Source organism: Equus asinus, chromosome 27 (assembly GCF_041296235.1).
Source record: "Equus asinus isolate D_3611 breed Donkey chromosome 27, EquAss-T2T_v2, whole genome shotgun sequence".
NCBI classification, from domain to species: Eukaryota; Metazoa; Chordata; class Mammalia; order Perissodactyla; family Equidae; genus Equus; species Equus asinus.
The window spans coordinates 21,897,043-21,920,080 of NC_091816.1; the positions used below are offsets into that span (position 1 = coordinate 21,897,043).

General features: G+C 37.8%; 1 pseudogene; it reads left to right on the top strand.

Annotated features, from left to right (window-relative positions):
- Positions 1-3,269: 3,269 nt before the first annotated feature.
- LOC106840377 (cytochrome c oxidase subunit 5B, mitochondrial pseudogene) lies at positions 3,270-3,649 on the top strand (annotated as a pseudogene).
- Positions 3,650-23,038: the final 19,389 nt, after the last annotated feature.

Below are 23,038 nucleotides of genomic sequence, written 5' to 3' on the forward strand. Positions count from 1 at the left end.
TTGCAAGAAAATATGGAGCTTTGATTAATCTTGAATGTCTAAGGTTGTTTTTTTTTAACTCATATTAAATTTACCCCCATTGCTTTATTTCCATGTCTTTCTGTGAACACAAGAACTTTTCATTTCAAAGACAAATTATAGTGCAATCTATCTGAAGGTATTTTAAATGATAATCAAACAAAACATAGATATAGTAATAATACATAAAATACACATAACTCAACCGAAATCATGATAAATGAGCCTCTGTGACCCCGTGTGCTCATGTGCTGACAAAGACAACTATTTCATAACTGTCACTTGACAGGCTCTGCTTGAAAGAAGCATCCTGATTATAAAGATGTTAAACTCTGAAAGATAGTGTATCTTATTATACGAAACGGGTCTTCTTCCAGTTCCAAAATAAATATCTTAGATTAAATCAAAATTGTATCCATCCTATATATCAAGGAGGGTACAAGTGAAGGCAAAATCCTATTAAAACAGAAGGTTCTGGTTTTTATGGCCTGGTCCTATTTGATAGAAAAGGAGCTATTGTATGCTGTAGAGCCCTAGAATGCAGAATCCCAGAGAACAAAAGAGGAAGCAACACTCAGGGTAACCTCTGCCAAAAGGAAAAGAAGCCTAGGATGGAAGCCTGAATTCTGAGAGAAGCAAGCCCACAGAGCGCCTTGTATAGTCAGTGTCTGGTACATAGTAGGACCTAGTAAATGGCAGTCATGATTAATGTTTGGGGGAGGTAAAGACTAAAGGTATAGACTTCAATTAGGAGGCTTTTTTCAATAGTTTCTTGAGTGTAGTGGTGGGTCAGTGTCAATTCATGTTTCTTACCACATTCTAAGAGACCTAGGACCTGAATTCTGCAGACCACGCTGACCCCTCTCCCAGCAGTCTTCACTTCACTCACTCCCTTCCCATCACGCTGGCTTCTTATCATTCTTTAAATACCTGGAGTTCACTGCTTTTGTGGGGCTTGCTTGTACTGTTTCTTCAGCTTGGAACACTCCCCCTAGACTGTCACGTACCTGCTTCCTTCGTGTCCTCCAGGTTTGACTTCAAATGCCGTTTTCTCAGAGAGTGTTTCCTGACTGTTCCATTTCAAGTATTCTCTAGATGGTATTTGAGTCACTCTCTGTTATATTAACGTGTTTGTGTTCTTAGTATTACACTTAACTATCAAGAATGGTGCTATCCAATAGAAATATAATGTGAACCACGTATGTAATCTAAATTTTCTAATTTTGAAAAATAGAAGAAACAGGGCCAGCCCCAATTCCCTAAGTGGTTAAGTTCAACACATTCCGCTTCAGTGGCCCAGGTTCAGTTCCTGGGCACAGACCTATGCCACTCATCAGTGGCCATGCTGTGCCGGTGGCTCACATAAAAAAATAGAGGAAGATTAGCAACAAAGGTTAGCTCAGGGTGAACCTTCAAAAAAAAAAGAGGATAGAAAAGAAACAGAGAAAATTAATTTTAATGTTATTTAACTCAGTATATTCAAACTATTATCATTTCAACATGTAATCAATATAAAAATCATAAATGAGATATTTTACATTCTTTTTCTTTTCACGTTAAGTCTTCAGAATTTGGCGAGCATTTTATACTTACAGCTCATTCAATCAGTACCGGCCACATTTCACGTACCAACAGCCACAGGTGGCTAGTGGCTACCATGCTGGATGGTGCAGATTCTAGAATAACTTCAGTTTTTAAATTTAGGTGTTAATCCTTCTATTAATTTAATTATGCCTGTATTTGTGGCTAGAATTTTAATCCCTAAGGTCAGGAAATTTAAATCTTTCAGGTCCATCACTGACTCAAACACCAGGAGCGGTATCTGACTCATAGTTGGCCCACAATAAATATTTGTTAACTTAAAGACTTGAATAGATATGAAGTCCCAGAACCAGAGATGTGGCTAACTAGTTACCAGATAAGCTTGTAGGACAGTATGGACGACTGAGAGAGGATAAGAAGGGGGCATAAAGATGCTTCAGCCACATCTATTAGAATGGCTAAAAACAAAACAAAACAAAATCTGACAATACCAACTGCTGGTGAGAATGTGGATCAGCTGGAACGCCCATACACTGCTGGTAGAAATGCCAAATGATGTGATCGCTTTGGAAAACAGTTTAGCAGTTTACTATAAAGTTAAATACACTTACCAGATGACCTAGAAATCCTACTCACAGGTATTTACCCACATGAAATAAAATCTGTGTTCCCACAAAAATCTATACATGAATGTTTATAACAGCTTTATTTGTAATCACCCAAATCTAGAAACCCAAATGTCATTTAACTGGGGAAAGGATAAGCAAGCGGTGGTACATCCACACAAGGGAATGCTATTTAGCAAGAAGCAAGAAGCAAGAACAAATTATTGATACCTGCAACAAATTGAATGAAGCTCAAAAGCATTATGCTAAGTGAAAGGAGCCAGACTCAGAAGTTTGCATACTGTATAGTTCCACCTGTAGAAAATTCTAGAAAAGGCAGAAATATAGGGACAGAGAACAGATCAGTTTTGTCAAGGGTTAGGGTTAGGAAGAGCATGAAGGGCAGCATGAAAGAATTCCTGGGGAGTTGTTCTGTAGCTCATAGAACTGTACACAAAAACGAATAAATTTTACTGAATGCAAAATAAAACATAAATTTTAAAAAAGTTTAAATGCACTTTAAAAAAAAGAAGCCCCAGAAGGTGGACACTTGATGTCATAGATGTATCAGCAGGAAGGTGGAGCACAGAGTTAGAGCATCTGGTAGCTGGCAAGAGATGGGCTTTATGCAGTAGAGGAGAGAGCAAAGAAAGAGGCTGAAAGCAGGTTGCAGGGACCCAGTTGAGGGGCCTGTATTCTCCTCCAGTCCAGAAGGAAAGGGCAGGTTTAGTAGGACTTCAGCCACAAGCGAAGGCGTTCTAAAAACCAAGGTGAGTGTTAGAGGCAGCTAGTTTTCAACAGACTGCATTTAAATCCTTCTTCTGTTAAAAATAAATCCATTCTGGGGCTGGCCCTGTGGTGTGGTGGTTAAATTCACATGGTCTGCTTTGGGGGCCTGGGGTTGACTGGTTTTGATCCCAGGCATGGACCTACACACCACTGGTCAAGCCATACTGTGACAGTGTTCCACATACAAAGTAGAAGAAGATTAGCACAGATGTTAGCTCAGGGACAATCTTCCTCAAGCAAAAAGAGGAAGATTGGCAACAGATGTTTGCTCAGTGCCAATCTTCCTCACCAAAAAAACCCCAAAAATAAATCCACTCAAAGTTACTCTACAGAGCTGGAATGCTAGCCTTGCAGGCCCTGAGGGCTCAGTCCCAAGGGGGTTTCTGTGGTGTGCTGGATGGCATCTGGAGGTGGTGTTCCTACTGTTGATGAGCAGACAATGGGGTGGAGAGGGAAGTGATGATGGCTGCATGGAAGGGATTAGAGTGATTCAATATGCTAGCCCCAATGGCAATTTCAGGCACCAAGAAGACTCTAATTTAGTCCCCTCCATCACCAACAAGTGAATAGTGGGCGGCATCTGTGAAGAGGACAAGACTGCTGTCACCCAGTTCAGGCCACACAAAGGCAAGACCCAGCATTGCCCTAATTGTGAAACCCATTACGAGCTGATGCCCCACCAGCTGGCCTACTGAGCCAGTGTACCAACTCATTCAAAATGTGCCGTAAAGTTTCTTCTTTCCAACAGAGGCTAGCCATTTTCTGCATTGGCTCCTCTTCCAAAAAAGAACTTGTATACATTATCCTAAGTCTTTCCTGGGCTCCTGGCCTTTCAGCTAGAGGAATTTCCCAGCATTCCTTGAGTCTAGGTGTCACCAAATGCCTACATGAAAACTAGCAGAAGTAGTGTGGTGGCTGAGGCATTTCTGAAAGACATGGAAGTTACAAATGTAAAGGTAACCGTGATGGAAAAAGGGTAATGAGACAAGAGGCTGAAAATAGACCCGTGAAGGATGGGAGTAAAACAGAATCCAAAAATGAATCAGCAAATACATGTGAAAAGGAAGCCTGGAGGATTGAGAACTGAACTGAATGAGAAGCAGCTTATGCTAAGGGAGAGAGGTGGTTCAAGAAGTCAGGTGGCCGGTCACCAGGCAGAGAGATACAGGCGTATGAGAACTGCTTCTCGTTGCACCTATTTCTGTGGTTGTAGGAACCACATCTTCCTGCAGAGTGCACTCGGCTTATTATTTTGTCCTCCAAAATATGACCTCACTTAATATCTACGCTTTGGGTTTATTTTACGTGAGGTAAGGAATCAGTTTTTATATTTCCATGCACGCCAAGTCTATTCATGTTCATCTACCCCATTGCTCACAGTTTCACTACTCTTTTCATAGTTAATTTTTTGGTATTATTTAAGATTATTAAATATAACTGGAGTCAGGAAAAAAGTACAAGTGTCTTAATAAAAAGGTTCTTGTTTCAGACACGGGTGTAAAGGTCTGCTTACGCATCCTGAATGAGCTCCTTGTAGGTTAAACTTGAATGATATTTCCTTAAGTGAAGGGCAAAGAAAAAACTTACATTTTGAGCCTGAAATTATTAATGGAAAATAAATTTTTAATATTATTCAATCAGCAGGGAGATTTTGGAAATCATGTACAGTGAACGATCCTATAATATTTTTCCGAAATCAGCACCACTTGGTGGGAATATTCTCAGCGCAGCAAACGCGTAATAACGATGTGTGCCATTTATTAGGCCCTTGTTAAGCATTAAAGACAGAGTCAAATGCTTCCTTCCTTCTTGTCCTTTCACCACAAACAACAGACAGGAGAGCCAAGGCTTAGTAAAGTCAGGGGAAGTGTGGCGGGTCCCCATCCACCTAGTAAGCAATGAGATGAGGTTCAAACTCAGGGTACCGGATTCTAAAGCTTGTGTAATTAACTACTATTATCTGTTGCTTCAATTGAAGGTAGGAAACTTATCATATGAGAAAAGTATACGGAAAATTAATTCAGTGAATGGGAAATACATGTTCTAAAGGACTCTTCAGACCGGCCGCAAGGCTTCTCATTTATACTGAGAGGACATTACTGTTCTCAGAAATAGGGTAGTCTTTGCTTATTAGCCTTTTATTGAGACCGTTAAAATATTTTTCCAGATATCCTTTGTAAAAAATTGTCTTTTTATACCATAGAGGCAAAACATTAAATCAGATATATTTCTTTATTTTTTTTTCTGAGGAAGATTAGCCCTGAGCTAACTACTGCCAGTCCTCCTCTTTTTTTTACTGAGGAAGCCTGGCCCTGAGCTACCATTGTGCCCATCTTCCTCTATTTTATATGTGGGATGCCTACCACAGCATGATGTGCCAAGTGGTGCCATGTTCGCATGCGGGATCCAAATTGGCGAACCCCGGGCCACTGAGGAGCAGAACATGCGAACTTAACTGCTGTGCCATGGGTTGGCCCCTAAATCAGATATGTTTCTTGAGAAAAAAAGGAAGTGTTTGATTTATTTTCTTTAAATTACAGGGTCATACTTAACTAAATTTTTCAGAAAGTTTTCAGAATTTTATTTTCTTTAAACTCCGAGATCATATTTACTAAATTTTTCAGAATTTCACTAAAGCGGTTATTAAAAATAGCCTTTGGATTTTATAAAGTAGTTGTATAAGGATATTATAGATTTTACAGGAAATTTCTTTACGCTATTAATTTTATTTGGTTAATTCTTTCAGTAAACTTGACTTGAGCTCCTATGTCGTTACTAGATAGAGAGAGAAATTGCCATCTAGCTTTTGCGTTTATTTAAGGTCCCTCACATTTAATACATAATGGAGATAACTAGTCAATTTTTTAGTCCCTTCACTAGAAACAAAACAAAACAAAATTTTCTCCAAATGTTTCATGTGCAAGTAATGCTTTTTAGGAAATTGTTAAATACTCTCAATTTCCATCACATGACTATGATTTCAAGATGTCCTGATAAAATATTTACTAATATGATAACGTTTGCAAAAACACACTTCATTATCAAGAATATTCTTATGAGACAAAGAAAATAATGGAGGAGACAAAGACTTTCATTACAGTGTATTGCTGCGCTGGACCCTAAGTTCTTTGTTTATGCTTCTAGCGGAAGTGATAATAAAAAATACTCAATAAATATAGCATTGAAAAATAAATCGGGATGTGAAAGAGAATAAGAATTCTGAATGACTGGGAGAACAGATAAATAGACTATGATGTAGTGTCGTAAATGCTACCATAGAGTTAAATCAAGACAAGGACTGCCATCATCACAGGAAATTTCCAGAAGATAATGCTTGAGATAAACACCTAAGGCTATGTGAGTAAGAGGGAGCTAGTCCTTTCCAGAAGGGCAGCATGCGTGCAATTCAAGTCGTCTGGTCCAGGAGTGTGGCTGAAATCCAGGTGGATGCGTATGGAATTTTGATGGCCCTGTCTCTCACCTCTGGCTCTCTACCACCTGACTTCCTTCCCCTCCCCACTCCCATACTCATTTTATGCCTTATTTTACTTCATTTTTAATATCTCCTCTCATTTACTCATCTACTTATTCACTAAAAAATATTTATTAAAAACTTATAATGTATTATACCTGTGTACTGGTCATGCTAGATGAAGTGCTTATATCTTTAGTTTGTATATGATGATTTGGATTAGGGCAGTTCAGTAAATATGAGTAGCATCATCATGAAAGTAATTAGAAATGGTGATGAATACTTTCCAGCCACCTGATGTCACACTGGCTGCCAGAGGCTTGCCATCTCTTCATTGACCCTTTGCAAAACTTGTTCTAGCCTTTTTTTTGGTCCACATTCCCAGAAGTTTACCCTGCTGTTCCCTCATCCTTCTGTAGCAACAGCTGAGAAGAATTGCTGGTAGGGATGATAGATTGTAGAGGGTGCACTGAGAATGTGAAAAAATTTCTGCAGATAACCAAATAGACTATATTCGAAGCAGCTTTAATGTTTAACAACTTTTATTGTTTTCTACTGTGTGCAAGTCTTTGTGTTAGGGATTGAGGACATAAAGACAAACACAGGCTAGTTGTTCCTTTAAGATATTTAAATACAGTAAGAATGGGATGTGTCTAATTGCGTTTCTCAATTTAAACCACTAGAATTAAAAAAAAAATTAAATGCCTCAGAAAATATTCAGATTGATAAATATTTGGTTTACTTGATGTTTAAAAGAAATTTTTTAAAATTATTTAAAAAATATTTTAATTGAAATAAAGTTCCTGTTAAAAGTAAAAATGCCATTTCTCTCCTGAATCGCAGTTCAACAATTGGGGCCTATTTCTTTGTTTGGGGCTCTCCTCGTATATTTCATGTTAATAGCATTTTATGTGACTTTACTTTCAAGTAATGTCAATTGTCTTTAAATATAAATGCAAGTATTTTTCCTATAAATATCTTCAGTTTTAACTATTCTTAAAAGGCAAAGGCATTCCATTTATGAGGTTTACTTAAAGCTTTAAGCTCTCCTGTGTAAAATTATCTGGGGCCAAACAACTTGAATGGAAATGGAAACATCTCTTCCTAAAGTTCACATATGCTCAGCTCCTGAGGGCAAGGATTCCAGCTGCTCTGCATCTGCAAAAGGACCTAGGACAACGTTTTGTCACAGAAGATGCTCCAAATGCATTTTGTGAGTTGATCTCCATGTAACGAACTTACTCTATGCATCTTCATTTGTTTTATTAGATCAATGCAGCTTCTTTAGGCATTTCCACAGCCTAGTGATAGCTCACATATTCTTATTAGTTTCTTCCAGAACTATGTAAATCACAGATTGAGATAATGTTTATTGTTTTCACCAGTGACTAAAAAAGTTGACGAAAATAAGAAGATTAGAGAGTAACGAAGATAATGTGGAACTATGCCATTGGAAAAGACAAAGTGTTTTGTTTTCCAGCTTTTCTGGTATAAAGAGTTCATAATTTTAAGTCCATGAAGTATTAAATTCCCTTCAAAAAATCTGTGAATAATGTTGTTTTTAAACAATGGCAAAATGCGTGTATATATGTGTGTGCATATATACACACACACACATGTATCATACAGTATGTTTACTCATGGCAGAACAGCTAGTTAAATATGAAAATAAAATCAATAATTTATGTTGTATACCTATTTCTCTGGCTCAGTTATCTTTTACATCATGTTTTCAATTTATTTATTTGCCTTTTAGCATTCAAAGTTGGTCACTAAAGCAATTTTAACTTTAACTCAGTATGACAGATTTAATGCCACCAAAATTAAGGATGCAAATGTTTCCTGAAGCATTATCCATTGGGAATTTCTTTGCTTTATATCTGCAAGAAGAGACTCAGAATAACGTGAATATTTAATCTTAATTATATGTGATACTTAAAAAATCTAGGCACACTTCAGAATTTTCTGAATACTGTACAAATCTCATAGGACCATGCGATGCAATAACAAACAGAACACCCTCCAAAACGATTGTGAAAATTAGCATTTAAAATAAAAGTCATGCCCAAGCTAGTCGATGAACAGCTAAAGGAGCAGTTACTATTTCACATGGTTACACAGCGTAATTTCTACATTTTACTAAAAAAGGTACATGTTGAGTTTTATATCACCTGGCAATTTAAAAAAAATCCAGTTAAATTTTTTAACTAAAACAAACTCCATGTGTTACCAAAAAGTTCTGAGAACTAAAACCAATGCTACAGACACAATTATTAATTTGTTTTCTCACATGGATAAAATAAGAAAATATTTCCTATGCTGCACTTCTAAAGGTTTTGTATCTAGCTCTAGGTGTTGGGTGTCTTTAGGGTTTCCAGTGGGCTAGTGGGTAAGATCTGAGACAAATTCCGGTTTAGGGACTGTGATCTTTATAACTAATCCCCTTGACTTCCTTCACCAGATATGTATGGCCTGAGGAGGCAAGAACTAAACGAACAGCCTGGAGAAGAGGGATCCTGTCTGTTACGAACTTGGACCTTTACCATCTTACATCCTTCAGGACCTTATTATTATCTTAATATCAGGTTTCTCTGTATCATCTCCAACCTTTCTCTTTCCATGAGCTTTTTGCTCTCTTTTCAAACAGGTATGCAGATCAAGTTTCTACCAGAACATTTGCTTTCTCAACTCACTATCCTATTTTCTCAAACATATTTTAATAATTTTTTTTCTGAGCTGACATCTTTGCCAGTCTTCCTCTGTTTCGTATGTGGGGCTCCGCCACAGCATGGCTGATGAGTGGTGTAGGTCCGCACCCAGGATATGAACCTATAAACCCAGGCTGCTGAAGTGGAATGCGCCAAACTCAACCACTATGCCATGAGGATGGCACCAATATTTCTTAAAGCAACACTTTGCAATTTGTAACCAGCACTTGCCTTCTCATTCCCACATTGGCTGTCCTGTTTGGAGTTTTGGTCTAATCCTGGCATGCTTGGATTCTAAGAAAAATTAGCTTTTATTGATAAAACTATAAAAGCAAATTGTATTGTTTACTAGGTGTTAAGAACAATGACTTCTTTCTTCAGTTTGCGGCTTTGCTTGTATCTCTCTGTAGACAAATTTTATCAAAATCGCCTAGATGCTGCACCCTATTTAAAATAAAGAAGACGCAGAAGGGAAACTGCTGGAGAAACACATTTATCTGAGGACAAATGAGAGAGTGCAGAAAAGTGCATTATTGAGGCATTGCTGTGAAAAGAAATTAGACAGAGAGAAAGCTGGGTTTTATATTTTTCAACAGTTTTTGTCATCTGAAAATATCAGTGTTTTCGGCATCTCATTATTGAAGCATGAATTTTTTTAAACAATGCTCACATCACAAAAGTTTAAGCTCTGTTTCTCGTCTTCCCCGCTCTTCCCTAGATGCAAGCAGCACCTCACCGTCCTGGAATCATGGAGGTGAGCATTTGGGACGGGGCCTGTCGTCATGTCCCTGCACTGATATGACAGTATAAATTGTTAAAGTCCACTGAGGTCACTAGTAGGTCCCTCTCCTGTGACAGGGATTCCTACCCATTTTCATTAATCAAAACTCATAGTTTCTGGCTGCACACCCAGCTGGGTGAGCAGTGGAGGATAGGGTGCAGAGAGACCAAAGAAAAGACCTGGATTCAGTGAACGAGACATATAGGTCTATTGGGAGTTCCCTACAGGGAGGTCCAGCGGCGGCCGGCTGGACAGCAATTTGCACCCACAACCACGGGTGGGGAGGGGGTTTCTTATATAGGCAGGGGACACAGAGGCTGCATGCTCGTCAAGGGGCTGTCCTTGGTATGACCAGCATGCTCAGGAACAGCAGCTCACATGGAGGGCTCTGTGTCCCTTTAAGACGCAATACTCTCTAAGTGAGATAAGGCAGGATCCGGGCTGGCCAGGCCCTGGATTGTTACTCATCCCAGCAGCTGAGCGGCCTGTTCAGAAGGGAGCCAGAAGGATGTGTAGTTGCAATGGGTCTGGGAGCTTTTGCTGAGCAAGCAGGGCCTAGGCCCTACACATAGATTCATCAAAACAGAGCCAGAAGGTTCCTTTGAGGTCACCTGTGTCTTTCTTATGTGGAACCAAAAATTCTTTCCATCTGTTGCACATAAGAACTAAGAGGACTCATTTCATGGGTTTACCTTTCCTGGCCAAAAGTTGATTAATATGCTTGAAAAGAAAAATTAACAAATAAAAAACCTTTATAACTAGAAGATGTTGCCTGGAGCACAGAAGAGTGATAATCTGACCCATTTTCAGTTGCATTTAGTGTTTATTTCTGAGACTCATTTCTAAAGATATATGCTTTGATGCTTTCATTTCTTATCCCAGGATAACATGGAAAAAAAGAATGAAAATAGAAGATTCCAGCAAGTAGATTCTTCTGAAATGTTCTTCCAACATTTTGAGATGGACATATCCCAAAAGTTGATAATTATGAGGATTTTAGTACATCATTCACATAAAATAAAGAATCCACTCTTCTATTCTAGACTTCAAGGCAGAATTCTGCTGTTAACACAGAAGTGGCCTTGCATTCTAAGTAGGATGGTCTCCAACTTGCTGTAGAATTGTGGACTTAGATGAATGAATAGAAAGAAAACAGAAATTTCTTATAAATTGGTTTTTATATTTACCACCCCATTGTAAAACTATTACTAAAGGCCATTAAACTCGAAAATATTTCAAAGCTTGCAGAAAAGGCAGACATATGCTAAGATAAAGGAGAGTCTCTTCTGTATGCGGCGTCTCTTAGTTATCATGTTCACAAGTCAAAAGTTTCTTGTAGCTGCCGAATTAGATTCAATATTTTTTTAAAGGATTACTGTAAAAAGTCAAAAGAGCATTAAGAGGCTCTTAAAAAGAAATACCCTGCTATGTAATGACACAAAATGCCATCTAGGATGTTAGACGCTTCTCTTTTGTTACACCCTCTTATTCCTCCAGCAATGAAACTGTCAAGGGTCGTTGTCCTGCTAAGTCGCCATTGGAAGCCACTCTTGCCTTGCAGGCTTGTTCTTCAAGACAAAGCTCACTTTAGCACCGACCAAAAAGAGGGCAAGAAGGAAAAGAAAAACAGCTGAAAATAAGTAGTCACACAATAAACGACTTGTGACTTCATCAACCGAAAAGGCTACTTTACCTTTTTGACTTCGTAAAGGACCCCAGGCCTGTTTGTTGCAGGTCATCAACTTTTAGTCCTGGAGGGGGCCTGAGAGCTGATGCTGGCCCTGGCTCAAGGAATAATGACCTTCCTGAACTCTGATCTGTGATACACACGGTCCAACTCTTGATAGAATCTATGATCATCATCCTATAAAGAAATGTCATCTGTAGACAGAAAAATGTAGTTCATTCTACTAGCTGGCCCTTCTGACGGCTGGAATAATTATTTTTGACCCAGCTTTAGAGCTGGTTATGTTATTGTAAACAGTTCCACAGATAGCTGTTTTATAATTTGCTCGGTTTTGATATTTTATTGGCACATCATAACTGTCCTGATTTATTAAGTTTATCACTGCTTTACAGAGGCGCAAATACATTTCAATTACATTTGTATAAAATGCTGAATGGCAAATTCTTTTCAAATAGACTGAAAAGTCTATCATCTTAGTTCAACCCACTCAGATAATTTGATCCATTTGACTTAATACACATGTAAAACAAATTGCTCTGGTAAATTTGCATATAAAATAGCACCCATCCTAAAGGCTCTAATATAAACAATTAGTTCCATGTTTTTATCTCACAGAAACACTGGTTTCCCACACGACAAGAAACAACCTTGTAAAGTTTATATTTCATCACTATGTTAGGGAGGAAATGGTACATGACACAAGTAAGTCCTCCTTTTCTGCTTTGCCGTTCAACAATGAAAAGTTCCCTCGACCGTTTCAAATGTATTCTAAATATATCTACTTGCACTCATTAAAATTAGGAGCACTACAAGAAGTTGCTATAATTGTGGGTTTAACTCATTATTCAGATTGAGCAAAATTCCACTGGAAATACCATTTCATCTCAGAAGGGTAGGCTTATCTTAATATGCAGGTCTGCACAAGCTATATTTAAAAAACCATAAAGAATTCATGCACCCCTTATTGAAGCAAACATATTAGAATTTGCTCTTGGTCGGCCTAGAAATTCACAAAGCCTGAAGACAGTTTATTTTTAAAAACATGTTAGTATAGTAGCTTTTCCTGGACTAAAACGTGCTCAGAATATCTGTTATTAAACAAAGAGTATCATGTTTAGTTCTTTCAAGGTGCTGATAACACAACCCCAAATCCTTGAAGCTGATAACAGAAGCCACAGTGGAATTTTGTCACATCAATTTCATCTTTCATTTTTCTAACCTGGAATATGGCGTGGCACATTGTATGGCATTATTTGTTTTTTACCGTTATTTACATGACTGTGGGCAGCTCTGTCTTGCCTTAGAAGTTAGTATGAGGAAATCTTTTAAACATTTAATATGCCCCTTATTCTCCACAAATCTTAGCATAAAAAGGGCATATAGTCAATAGCCAATAAATATTTACTGGTATATTTATAGAAACCCAGCTGGACATTGGTATCATAGAGATGATACCGAAATAATTTGGGGAATTCGAAAATTTTTTTATGGCAAACATGACTGATCCAGTAAAAGTGTACTAAAATCTTGTTTGATTTTACATCTTTAGATTAAAATACGTTTGGAGTTTTACTTTGCTAGTGTGTATGTGTATGTGGGATAGAGAGAGAATCTGAAACAGATACAATTTTGTATAATAGCTATAGGATGCTATTTCTTTCTCTTGTGCATTGAATAAATTAACAAGCATCATAGTACTTTATACATCTCTTCTGGTATGTGTATCAGCATAAGCCAAGATGCTTTATGTACTGTCCAGAAATAGCACTGAGGTTTTTTTTTAAAAATTATTTCTTTTGTAAATATTGCTTTTAAAAGATAAAGCTCAAATGACTGTATTAACCAGGATTTTTATGGTGAGACATTTAGCAAGTAAACAGATGTTACCTATGTGATACATGAGCAACAGACAAGATAATTAAATATTTAATCAGTTCGTTTAAAAATATCAAGAAATCTTATCTGTAAAACTTAAATTTTGCGGAAACTAAGTCTTAAAAGTTATGATGATATATACATGTGTATTTATTATGGTAAGGATATTTAACACGAGATCTCTGCTCTTAACAAATTTTTAAGTGCACAATACCATATTGTTAACTTCAGGCACGATGTTGTACAGCAGATCTCTAGAACTTATTCATCAGCAATGATTAAGATAGTTTTCAAAATTATAAGTTCGAAGAAAAGTATTTTAATTCATTTGACCAGGAGTACTTTTTGTTTGTTTTATTTATTTCTTTAACATGGCTACTTTCTATCCTCAGGAAAAATTTGCTGTTTATTGAATCATTGTTTTTAGTATTTGAAAGTAGCAAATAGTGTGTCTTGCCATTGGATACAGTGTGATGAGGCATATGATTTCTGGAACTCTGTATGTTACAAGCTGGTTAGTACTAACTTTCTGCAACACACACTTGTTATGAGAGTACAGGCTGTGACAAGCAAGCTACCCTTCTTATCGTCTGCCTGCATCCAGCCTGGTGAAACTAAAGATTTGCTGCTACTAAAAATACTTAGTAAAATTTTTTAATTCCTAAATTTACTTTCACAGGGCTTGAATAGCTAAAAAGTTTTCTTGGCAAGAAAGAGTTTCGAGCCAGGTAGCCCTGGCTGGCATTTGATGACACCTTTGTGGTTGTTTGTGGTTAAGCCAGGAATCTCTCCAGGTTTAACCAGCTACAGAATGACAAGAGAACTCATGATAAGCTAAGGTCAATAACTTTTAAGTTCTGCTTGAATACTTTGTCAAAATGGGGAGCCAGACATGGATAAAGTTATTCAGTCGTTCTCTGCCTGGATGGCAGGATTTACATGTTTTTGATACAATGCAGTGCTCAGCACAGGATGCAATTAGCAAAAACCTGCTGGGATGATGGTGAGGTGATGAAGCCTAGTAGCAGGTTTGTGACTTCAGATAAAAACCAGTTATGCTTTTTCCATAGCAAATTTTTTTTTTAAGAAGATTAGCCCTGAGCTAACATCCACTGCCAATTCTCCTCTTTTTGCCGAGGAAGATTGGCCCTGAGCTAAAATCCTTGCCCACCTCCCTCTACTTTATATGTGGGACACCTGCCACAGCATGGTTTGACAAGCCATGTGTAGGTCCACACTCGGGATCCAATCTGGTGAACCCTAGGCCGCTGAAACAGAGTGTGCGAACTTAACCCTTACTCCACCAGGCCAGCCCCATAGCAAATATTTTTATGTGCTAAGTTTAAACTAAAGTTAAACTAAAAACCCATGATGGTCTTCACTGATCAATCCTTGCTAGATTCTTATACGTTATTTGAGACACAACATTAAAAGAAGCTTAAATATTTCTCCAAAATGATTGACAATGAAATTAACACACTTCAGCTCATTTGATTTCCTTTACTAAGGTAACACATAGTTAAAGAATATTTAATATCAGAAAGTGGCATCAAAAATAACATTTTATTTTACACAATTTTTGTAAGCAAATTCATACGTCAACTTGGATTTTCACATAATCTGTCAGGCAACTGAGTTATGTCAGGACATAAACTAATTCCTGAGAGAGCCAAATGGGACTTTGGGCAAAACTTGGGTTTAACAACCCAACCAACTTTTCCAAACTGGTTTCAACAGATACCAGGGCATTTCCTTTCTCAAATAAATATAGAAAACATTGGGGTACATAAAATCAAGCAAATTTCTTTGCAGGACTTCTCAGAGCCTTTAATACATCAATATGACTAGCAAATCTCTAAGGATGGCATATGTTGTACATCTGCAGGTGCTGCCCTCAATGGCCTTTTCAGAAGACCAGTCTCCTTCCTAACCACTTGGCCACACAGGCTTCCTTTTGGGTGAAGTTTCGAAGAGGGTAGCATTCCAGTAAGCTTCCTCTTGATCTTTAGCCATTGGCTTGCCTCTGTGAGTCTGCCAGTCTGCTGAGACTAAATTTTTTTTTCTTTGTATTGTCTACAAGGAGTGGCCTAGTACCATTTAGAGTTGGTAACTTTTAACCTAATTTGATTTTACTGCTGCTAATTCTCATCTTTGGCTGTTGTTCTTTGCAACTTGTCTTATTACGAAACTGTACAGACAGAGAACTCCTTAAATCTTGGGAAAAAGAAGTGCTGATTCTGACAATGATACAATTTACTTGATTTGATCAGCATTTCTGAAAATTACATTGTCTTTTAATATTTCTCTAGTAGAGTGTGATGAGAATTAGCATACTTAGAACAAATTGTTAGATGATAATGCGAAGAAACTATAATCACAAATGTCACCAATTTTTGTCTATTTCTAAGCAAAATGAACATTTTAAGAAATAAACAAATACAGTTAATGTAAGGTCAAGGAAATGGAGGCCCTTTTTGCTTAAGTCATGGTGATGCAGAGAGCCAATATTTTCTGAACTTGAGAAAAACTGGAACAGAAAGACTCTGGAAGGGAGCTTGATGTTGCAGGATATTGATGAGGTAGATAAAAAGGAACAGTCTTTTCGTCATTATTTTTGAAGGTGATTGTATAGATGTCATCTAAAAAATCTAGGTCATCGGTCTTTAGCATCCATCAGCGCAGAGAAACTTCTCGGAGATTTCTAAATACTCTCGCCACATTTGCTTATAATTTTTAATAGATTCAAATGTAAGCTGATGATTTGATTATTTAGCGTGAATATCCACAGCACTACACACTGGAGGAATGTACTAAGACTGAAGTCTGACCTTGGTGCCCATGCTCACTGCTCATTAGAATTATCAGCATAAATTGAATATTAAGGCGAAAAATAAAATTTCTTGTAGTACTGTTTTACAATTCCGTTTTTCCTCCTAGCTAAGCTGATCTTGAGAAATCAGTCTCTCCTTGCCTGTGATTTCCAATAGACATGCAGTAAGAGCACTAGTAAATGTGAAGTTTTTACATTTTGCCCTATTTCCCAGATGCATTGTCACGTCGCCTTCTGATTGCAACTGGTAGACTGTCCGTGCTATAAATACATATGACTCTGGACCTACTACCCAAATCGTAAGAATTTTTCCAGGATTCCTAAAGAGGAAATAATCCTACTCGAGTAAAAAGCAAGTGTCTGTTTAAAACCATGAGTCCAATTCTTTGTTATTGTTCTATCACAACGCAACAAAAGGATGCTTGCTCTATTAAAGTGCCGTGGAGGTAGAAAGGAGGAAATGAAATTGATTATTTCAGGAATAATTATTATCTGAGATCAAATAAGTTATTCTGATTTCTGGAAAGAATGGATTTGACCATCGCAATGAGGCTGTCTAAACAATATTTAACCAAACAGAATTTGGGTCAGAAATGTGTCCTTGACATCAGCATTCAGAACCCAGAACAATTAGCCAGCGGCACTGTCGTGCTCACAATGAATTTCCCCAACAGCGCTCAGGCAGCCTGTTGTGATCAGCATCTATTGTCTTCTCTAGAGTGTGAATCCTTTGTTTCCAGGGTGGCCTTCATGGATGCTTCTAGGAGTTTTCTTTGTTTTGACTTCAGCAACAGTGTACATTTGAGCTTCCTTTTTGTCTTCCTAGTTAAAAAGAAAACAAATCCATCGTTAACTTTCTTAAATGCAAGTCTGCTATTGTTTCTATTCAGCTGAACTGATAAAATGAATAGCATTGAGAAGTGTTCTGATGGATCCCTTCTCAATGAGTGCTGCTGTTGAATGCCTTTAAACTTATGTTAAACGGGGATGGTGCAATCAAACAAACTCTTTTGCTATTTTTAGTGTTTACAGATAGATAAGCTCAACAAAGAAAAATACAGTTTTTTTTCCCTTGGTAATTTATAAGATAAAACCAGATTGTTTTGGCACTTTTAGTATCCATTCATTTTTTTCTATGTTGTGTAAAAACGAAACAAAGCAGAACAAAACAAAAGCCTTTTCTTATATCTGGATATCAAGGATTCATCTTTACAGAGTTTCAGACTAGTTATTCTTTATGAATCTTCCAAAACTTATTCTCAATATATATATTATGTTTTGGCAGAGGGAATGTTAGTAATAATTTTTTCTATCATACTTTTTAAATAATATTTATCCTTAAAATAATCACCAATTTTAATTTTTTACCAAAGACTAATGTAGACAAAGCTGTTATCCAAGTGACCTTTGTTGATCTAACACATTTTATTGGTAACTTTGCATATTTGTAAAATATTCACTGAGTATAATTTGTAGCTTGGCCATAGGTATACAGTAGGATTAACCAGCTTTCAAACGGACTTGAAAACATCTGAAAGTAGCATTGTTTTCACCAAATCACAAACACTCCCTTCATATCCCCATGGCAAATCCTTCAATTCTCTTTTTTTTCTTTAGTGTTGTTTTCTCAATGAAGCCTACCTCACTGAACTTCAACTTACACCATCCTTTCCCTGCCCCCAGCACTCCCAACTCCCCTTATTTGACTCATTTTTCCCCTTTATTCTGTATCATTTATTACTTTTAAAATATTTTTTATTATGCATATTATTTATTGTCTTTTCTCTACTTAAGAGTTGAGCAGTGCAATCTATAAATATTTGTGAATGAATAAATAAATGAATGAATGAATCCCACTTTTTTTCTTTCTGATGAGTTCAGTTTCATTATAAATTTGGTATAAAAGGAGATCTATTATCTTTCAGTCACAATTCTCAGTTCTTAATGATACATGTATATCCAGCTCTAAAATGACCTGAATCTCATAGGCCTTTTCCATATTTTTTAGAAAGATATTCTAAGTGACATCAGCAAATGGCCAAATAAGACGTTCCGCCCAAGTGTGCCCCGCCTCAACAATACTTTGGCATCCATCCATGGACAAAAGCATCTTCCTGGGAGCTTTGAGATCCAGGTAGGACGCTGTGAAATCCTAGGGCAGTCCAAGATGAGAAAAGCCATCTTGAGAAGGTACCCAAGCAGCTGACTCCCTCATTGTAGTCCAGGCTACAGAAATGAAAACAGTCCCATACCCCTGGGGACCGGGCTACAGCCTCATTTGGCTTTGCGTCTGTCACCAGCACCATATGCCAAGGGACCTGGGAGGAGGCATGCTCATCCATGCATTGGGTAATGGGCATACACACCTCGGTCCTGGCTGTAACGCTGAAGCGTCCCGTGAACCAGCCCCACCCGCTCTTGGCTGAGGTCTGGGAGCCCTTGGAGGTAAGCCTACCAAACTGGGTGGGACTGTAGATTCTGAAAGGGCCCTGAAGCTGGGCTTCAGTCCGTCCCAGTCATAGGCCGCAAACAGACTTGCTGGCACAGAGGCCAGGCAGGAGACACTGCTGTATGAGCCCCTGACAACCCTGAAAGGACCTTATACTTGGCTCCAGGCCCCTCACAGCTATAGTCTTCCAAAGTCCTGGAGACCCGGGGTCCCAGTGGAAGACACTGCCACCTGCAACCCTGGAGACTCTGAAAAGGCCCTATGCTGGGTTGCAGCCCCTCCAAACAGCAGTCTGTGAACAGTCCTGCTGGCTCAGGGACCCAGTAGGAGTAGCTCCCAGCAGTGCCCCCCAGAGATCCTGAGGGCTTTGTACTTGGCTTCAACCACATCACGGCCACAGTCCACCCGCAAACCTGCCAGCCCAGGAACACAATGAGAGACTCTACCTATCTCTGCCCCCTGAGATCTTGCAAGGGCTCTATCATCGGTTCCAGGCCCTCCGAGAAGTAGTCCTTGCGCAGTTCTGTCAGCACAGGGACCAGGCAGGAGACACTCATATCCACACTTCAGGAGATCCCTCAAAGACTATATGTGGCTCCAGCCCCCAATCATAGACAGAGATTGGCCCAGGAATCTTGTAGGAACCACACCAGCTGGGCACCTGGTAATAGGTCTGCTGTTTTAGGACCCAGTTCTGGATCTTGAAGTGGATCTTTGTCCCAGTGCCATCCTACTGAACAATGTACTTGAGGCAGTCTCATCAACTCAGGGATCAGATAGGATCCATGCCTGCCCAAGTCTCTGGTAACAAGCCCACCAACCTTGGATCCGAGTACAGATTCAGCAACAGCCTTGTAACTGTCTCCAATCCAACACAACTGTAATTCCAGGGGTAATTTCACCAACCCAGGAAACCGACAGGACAAGGTCTTTGCCTGCTGAAATCAGTTGACAAAGACTGGAAGAGGTGTTTGCTGTTTCAAATGAACAGACACTAATTCAAGGCTACACATATCAAGAAGAATTAGGCAAATATGACAGCACCAAAGGAAACTAATAAAGCTCCAGGAGGAAAACTGAAACATTCACAAATGGGTAGAAATCAAACAGTACAATCTTAAACAACCAATGGGTCAAAAAGAAATCAAAAGGGAAATCAGAAAGTGACTTGAGGCAAAGAAAAATGAAAACACAACATACCAAAATGTAGGAGATGCAGCAAGAGCAATTTTAAGAGGGAAGTTCATAGTGATAAATATCCACATTATGAAAAAGGAAAGATCTCAAATAAACAACATACAACCAGTAAATGGAAAGATATCCTGTGTTCATAGATCAGAAGCATTATTATTGTTAAAATGTCCGTGCTACCCCAAGCCATCTGTAGATTCAATGCAATCCCTATCAAAATCTCAATGACATTTTTCACAGAAATAAAAAAAACAATCCTAAAATTCATATGAAACTACAAAAGACACCAAATGCCAAACAAATCTTAAGAAAGAACAAAGCTAGAGGCATCAAACTTCCTGATTTCACACTATAGCACAAAGCTATGGTAATCAAAACAGTATGATACTGGCATAAAAACAGACACGCAGACCAGTGGGATAGAAGAGAGAGCCCAGAAATAAAACCATGCATATATTGTCAACTAATATTTGACAAGAGAACCAAGAATACTCGATGGGGAAAGGATAGTCTCTTCAATAAATGATGTAGGGAAAACTGAGTATTCACATGCAAAATAATAAATTAGATGACTGTCTTACACCATTTACAAAAATCAACTCGAAATAGGTTAAAGAATTAAACATAAGACCTGACACTCTAAAACTCCTAGAAAAAAACATAGAGAAAAATGTCCTTGACATTGGTCTCGGCAATGATTTTTTGCATAGGACACCAAAAGCACAAGCAACAAAAGCAAAACTAAGTAAGTGGGACGACATCAAACTGAAAAGCTTCTGCACAACAAAAGAAACAATTGACAAAACGAATAGGCAATCTATAGAATGAGAAAAAATATCTGCAAACCGTATATCAGATAAGGGGTTAATAACCAAAATATTAGTAACTCATACAACTCAATGGCAAAAAACCCAAATAATCCAATTAAAAAACTGGCAGAGGGTTGAATAGACATTTTCCAAAGAAGACATACAAATGAGCACAACTACATGAAAACATGCTAAACACCACTAATCATCAGGGAAGTAGAAATCAAAGCCATAATGAGATATCACCTCACACTGTTAGAATTGCTATCATCAAAAGACAGAAGATAAGAAGTGTTGGTGAGGATATGGAGAAACGGGAACCCTTGTGCACTGTTGATGGGAATGTAAATTGCTGTAGCCACTGAGGAAAACAGTATGGAGATTTCCCAAAAAAATGAAAAGTAGAACTACGACATCATCTAGTAATCCTACTTCTGGATATATATCCAAAGGAAATGAAATCTTTATCCAGAAGAGATTTGTGCAGTCCATGTTCATTGAAGCATTATTCACAATAGCCAAGACATGGAACCAACCTAAGTGTCCACTGACAGATGAATAAAACAGATGTGATATATATATATATATATATATATGTATAATGGAATGCTAGCCACAAAAAAGAAGGAAATCCTGCCATTTGCAACATGGATGAACCTTGAGGCCAGTATGCTAAGTGAAATAAGTCAGAGAAGTACTGTATGTTCTCATTTATATGTAGAATCTTAAAAAAAAAAAAAAAAAGTCAAATTCATAGAAACAGAGAATAGAATGGTGGTTACCAGGGACCAAGGGTTGGGGGAAATGGGGAGATGTTGGTCAAAGGGCACAAATTCCCAGTTATAAGATAAATGTGTTCTGGGGATCTAACGCACAGCGTGGTGGCTTTGGTTAACAACACTCTATTGTATACTTGAAATTTACTAGGACAGTAGGTCTTAAATGTTCTCACCACAAATTAAAAAAAGTTGTAATTCTGTAAGGTGATGGATGTGTTAACTAACTTTATTGTAGTAATCATTTCACAATATACATGTGTATCAAATCATGTTGTATACCTTAAACTTATACAATGTTATATGTCAATTATATCTCAACAAAGCTGGGAAAAAAGAGAAAGATATTCTAGCCAAGAATTGTGAAGATGATTTAAGAAAATGAACACTGTGTCTAGAATGAAAAGTTTCTCACGAGTTCATTGACATCTGAAAAAATGGGCGAAATCTGGAAATAAGAGCAAAATTCTGAATATGAATTCTTATTCAGCTCATGCAAAAACCTGCATCCCAAAATATCCAATCCTTAAAATAAGTTCATGCTATAATCATATCAGACCCCATTTTCGAGGCTTTCTAACGTTCAAAGAGATCATTAATCAAAATGTCTAATTTTTATGAGGCTGTTATGCTGAATCCAGTAAAATGTGGCCTTTTAATCTAGTCGTTTCCTGTTTCTTTATCCTTTATTGCTTTTAAGAAATGAGATGATCTTCATTCTGAGTCTATGGAGCTGTAATCCTAGACTTGAGCTTGAACATTAAATTCTGCTGCTCTGTAAATGTCCCCGTGAGCCATCTACTTAACGTTAGTCCTGGGGGCTCTGATGCAGTAAACCTTGCCGTCTCTGAAAGAGCTCTACATTTATACTGAGTTTTTCCATGGAGAAAATCTTTAGCTCCTTAGTGAGCAAAAGTTAGAAATATATTAATAAATGTACAAATAAAAGCTTTTCATATTCCACGGTCCTATATCCTTATTAAGTGTGTAAAATTTCAGTTGCAAGTCCTTGATCTTGAGTGCTCATTATTGGAAGGAACAGCACATAGCTGCCTGGATGCTTCTTAGGGTATGAGGTCCATTGGTTTCAGTGGTTCTCTTGCACTGTACTGTCCAATTGAAATTGAAATCATGACTCAAGTTTTATGACTAAAGGACACTTGGAAATCAATTAATACTTTATTGAAAATTACATTATTGAATATATGTATGAGTGTTCAAAACGAAGTGTAAATGGCTGTATTTATGACGTCAAGATTTGTTATCATTTGTAATTTATGTGCTGTTTGTATTTTCAGGAAAAAAGTCTTCTTAGTACATATTGATACCTGTTATCTACAACAGCAAATTTGAGAAATCAGTCTAGAAATTCTAGCATAGCTAAAGATGTCGTCTTCTTGAAGATGTGCAGAACCTGAATTTTAGTTATATTTCAAAAATGTTTCACTACTATTTCATCATAAACAACAGTATGGTAAGTCAAATACTTTCTTTCTGGTTAAAACT